Source organism: Pteropus vampyrus, unplaced genomic scaffold (assembly GCF_000151845.1).
Source record: "Pteropus vampyrus isolate Shadow unplaced genomic scaffold, Pvam_2.0 Scaffold326, whole genome shotgun sequence".
Classification (NCBI taxonomy): Eukaryota; Metazoa; Chordata; class Mammalia; order Chiroptera; family Pteropodidae; genus Pteropus; species Pteropus vampyrus.
Window position 1 is genome coordinate 1,846,044 of NW_011889107.1, and position 4,716 is coordinate 1,850,759.

The following is a 4,716-nucleotide window of genomic DNA, read 5'->3' on the forward strand; positions in this document are numbered from 1 at the left end:
AGGGGGAGGGTGAAGTGGGTAAAGGGGATCAAATACATGGTAGCTGAAGGAAACTGGACTTTGGGTGGTAAACACACAATAGAATATACAGTTGTCAAATTATAATTTACACCTGAAAATTATATAATTGTATTAACCAATGTTACCCCAATAAACTTTCCACAAATCTTCTCTAAACATCCTCATCTGGAAACAGTCACTCCTTCCTGTGAACCTTTAGAGCCCTTCATCTGTACCTCTTCCTGCTCTCACCACATTACCTCGTATGACCATTACTTATGTGTATGCCTTTTCATATTTCCCCTCTGGTTTATAAACTCCTTATAACTAGGACCCAAGTATGATTCATCTCTGGATCCCCTGCAGCATCTAGCACGCAGTCTGATAACTATTCCTGAATGAAAGGGCAAGAAAGTTGGTGAGTATGGCCTTTTTGAGAGAAAGAGGCCTCTTGGAAAGCTTGGCCCTGAAACAGACTTACCAAGATTGCCTGAACAACCAAAGAAACTGGTTATACAAACTATTCTGGGAAGGTCAAAATAAGCGAGATTCTCTCTGAGCCTTTAAAGTAAGAAAGACTACAATTGGAAATCACCCTGACTTACTGAAATGAACTAAGGATAAAAAAGCATGATAGGAAGGATAGGTACGCACGCATGCACACACAGTCCTGAAAGTTGCAAGGCAGGCTGGAAGGCTGGAAACCTGGGTGCGTACCAAGTGTAAATCTTTTCAAAGTCAGAAGCTTCTCAGAAAGGAGACCAGGACAGATTAGCAAAGTTTGAAAAATTAATGACAATAGGTAAGTAGGAAGAGAAGGAGGGCAAATACCTCTGGTTTGGCCATCAATCAGCAAGAAGATAAGGAGAAAATCATGGAGAAAATGAGATGATTCAATTGGATCATTCAAGGGTGGCCAATCTAGCTGTCACTCTAATATCCAGTTACTCTTTACCATACTTGAAGAAAGAAAAAGAGACCTAAGCAGTTTTCAAAACGTCCCAAAAGCAGAGTGTTCCTCTTTTGACATTCTGTTGGAAATTTTTCAAGCTCTTCCTTTTGACCAGGTACCATGCTTGCCAAATTCTCCCTTAGTGATATGCCTAGACATGGAACAGGATGTATCAAAATAACCTCATAAAACACAAAGAAATATAAGGTTTTGTTATAATAATCCTTAATTTCTAAAACTATGTACCTTTAGATTTTAGCTATTTCTTGGCATATACTTCATTCTTTCTATGAAAGTCATTTATGCACAATACAGCTCTTTGAACTAACTAAAATCAAATAGATGTTTTGGGGAGTGAATACCTTAAAACCATAACATCACAACAACTATTCAAGAAAAAAAAGATCATAGGAAGCTCCCCTAAAATGGAGCCCAACCCCTCATCAATGCTGCCTCTATTAAAGTACTAAAGCTGATCCATCCCAGGCAGTCAAGTTTTACCTAAAAATAATGCTCTCATTGTCAAATACAATCGAATATCTCTTAGTCCAATTATGAATGAAAAACAAATCTAAACACTGATACCATCTTTCCCCTAAATGTCCACCAATCCAACCTGAAGCCTTTAGGCTGCTGTGAGTGACCCTAATCATTCCTGTCTCCAACTTAACATACATCAGCAAGTATCTCTCTATGTTCAAAGCACGTATCTTCTTCACTCCCTTTCTCACTTTTTGATGTTTTCCTGTCATTAAATGACAATTTTATTTTAAAATCTAATCAGCATCACTATCACATGTATTTTATGTTCCAGTACTGCTTCAGGTATTTATTGAAGTTAGTTCCAGCTAAAGCTGTTCAGATGTTATACTTCAAATGGTGAATGAGAGATAAAAAGAAAGAATATCAACATGAGTAAATAGATAAGAAAAGGGGTAGCATTTAAGCTAACTTGTGCTTACTATTTCAGATATTCTTCCAAAGGACCCAAAACAAACAAACAAACAAGCAAAAAAAACCACCTAAATTTGAGGACTGAGATTTTCAAAACAAAACAATTCTACTGACAGACAATTTGGTTCTCATATTTGTACAGATGGATCTAAGGACATATGCCATTAACAATCACGATGGCTAAAAAGGATTTCAAGCCTTAAGGAAGCATATGCTCTCCACATTAAAACCAACCTCAAATTGACAATTTCAGAATAAGAAAAATAACACTGCTCTGGAAAATTAAAATCCTGTGTTTGTGAACTGGCCTGCTGCCTGCTAGCTGGTGGCCTTGGGCCAGTCACTCCCCTAAGCCACTCCAGGAACAAAGTATATTGAACACATATGCCAAGAGGTGGTCTATTATGAAAGGGCTACACTTCACTACTTGAGGATATAATAAATAAATGAACACAAGGGAAGGCAGAGTGACTAGAGAGAAAAGAAGGTTCAATAGTCTTTAAGCTCATTTAAGGTTTCTACTTAAGCAAAGAACACTAAGCTTAGTCTCAGAAATCTTACTAAAGTTCTAAACCCTGACATAACTAAATACCTGATGGCATCCACTACTCTAAGAAGGAATAATGTAGCCTTACTGGAGACCCCTTTGTTGCTTAATTCTAAGTTCAGTGTTTGAGGGTGTGTCTGTCTCCAGCTCCAAGAGGCTAAGTATGAAGCTGTTTTTCAAACTGCCTACTGGAAAAACCATGCTTCCCAAAAGACTAAAGGTTGGTACTGGCTCTCCCTAAAGATCTGCTCACATTTTCAAGTTGGCAGTATTGATACTTTTCCTTCAAAAACAAAAACTTGTTTCTGTTTTCTATCTACTATAACAATCTTTTAAATAGGGGCTAGATCATAGTATAGTTATAACTGGAAAAAAATGAAGGCATAGAAAGAAACTGATAGGAAGGCATAAACAAAACATTTAAAATGTTTCTGTGGAATAGAAATGGTATGTAAACATTTTAACTTCATACACTTTCTTCCTCATTCCTTCCCTAATGCTCAACTTAAACCTTCCCTGCATATATGAAACACTATCAGTATTTTGTATGGTAGAAAAAAGAGACCAAATATTTTAATAAAATATTCTAAAGCAAAGGTCCACATACAATAGCCCACAGGCCCAATATGTCCCGCATCCTCTTTTTGTAAATTAAGTTTTACTGAAGACTGCAACTCTCATTCATTTATATTGTCTATGTCTGCTTTCACGCTACAACAATTGAGCTGAAGTGTTACAACAGAAACCAAATGACCTGGAAGCCAAAACTATTATCTGGCCCTTTAAAAAAAAAGGTCAGATAATATTTAGAACCCAGTTCTAAAGCATGTTAAGTGTTTCATTTCACTGAATCCTTTCCCAACAAAGGTAGTGTTATCCTTCATTTACTGATGGAGAAACTGAGTACCAGAGGCTGAGAAGCTTGCTGGAAATCACATAGCTGTTATATGGCTCCCTCACCTGTTCAGCCTCCACTAGGAGTGAACTGGGCTAGCCCCTCTGCCCCACAGAAGTATTTGTTAATCTCCTTGACCCTCCAACCTAACAGGAGTAAATAAATCCTTACAGAAAGAATGATGACTAACTGGTTTTTCAGGCCCTGAACCTGAAAGAGAATTCTGACATGGGCTGGATACAGAAATAATGCCTGTAGCCTGAAGTCAACTTATACCCTAAAACAAAGAGCCATTCTGCTTACTGGATCCCTTCTGAGATTCAAAAACCCTGAGAACCTTCTCCTGTCCAGCTTCTGACAGGATCCTGTGTTTGTGTACTCTCAGGAGAGGTGAGAAGTGTGATTTTAAAGAATGTTTCAAAGATGCCAACTTAAGAGCTTCAGCATTTATAAACTACTAACATACATTACCCTCAATTGATCTTCACTCAGCTCAGTAATAAAGATTTCAATATTCTTCCAATTTTACAGATAAGAAAGTTGAGGACTGGGTATCTTAAGTTACTTGCTCAAGGTTACAATACAGTAAAAGGTGGTGTCAGAAATGCATAAGTTCTAAAACTGTGTTCTTGATTTAGTATAGCTGTTTATTCTCACTTTTTGTATACATTGTTTTAAGGTGTCTATTCAAACTGTTCAGAAAGATGAGTAGTCTCAGCTTTGACCACTAACTTAAATCCTGAACCCCCCAAAATCATTTTTTATCCACTTGCTGCTCCCCACTCCCAACATCTCATCTCTGTGGCAATCAAAGAAGAGATGTGAAGGGCATTGCTGTCTCCTATCATATAAGCATCTTTCTTCTCTATTGTCTCTCTTTCCATGCTCTGTCACTCTTTTATTTTGTCCTTCTTTGCATGTCTCTAGGTCAGTCAGTAGCACCTATGAATAATCAGCTATGAACAGTTGGGGGCAGTAAAGCACAGGGTAAAAACATGAAGAAAAAACGTACTGGACCTGGAGGTTCTTGTTCTCTGGCTACTAACCTGCTATACGTTTATGATCTTGGGCAAATCACTTCTTGGAGCCTCTGCTCACCTACAGCAGAACCTCACAGAGCAGCTGCAGCACACAAATGGGAAAATACATGTTAGAAGGCCTCGAAAATTACCAGACAGCATATCATCATCACTGCTCAGGAAATTCTCAATTAAAAACCTGGAGGGTATTAAAAGAATGTCAAGACGAGCTTGGCTGTATTGACTTAGCTGTATGGATTCTGCTGACTCACAGATACACTGAATTCTGCTCTCTGCTTAGTGTCTTTTACCACTAATTTAAATGTTGAAAGAAAGAAAAAAAAAAAAA

At 37.8% G+C, this 4,716-nt stretch overlaps 1 protein-coding gene across 11 annotated transcripts in view; it reads right to left on the reverse strand.

Moving 5' to 3' along the window:
• The window catches only part of NFYC (nuclear transcription factor Y subunit gamma), a 61,172-nt gene that overhangs the window by 32,547 nt on the left and 23,909 nt on the right, over window positions 1-4,716 (reverse strand). Inside the window, exon 1 of one of the 11 annotated variants that reach the window (XM_011377956.2) lies at window positions 4,395-4,470. The exons of the other annotated variants lie outside the window; for them this stretch is intronic. The gene's annotated coding sequence lies outside the window, so the exon portion shown is untranslated. Of the gene's footprint in view, window positions 1-4,394; window positions 4,471-4,716 lie in introns of those variants that run through there. 11 annotated transcript variants of the gene reach the window in all.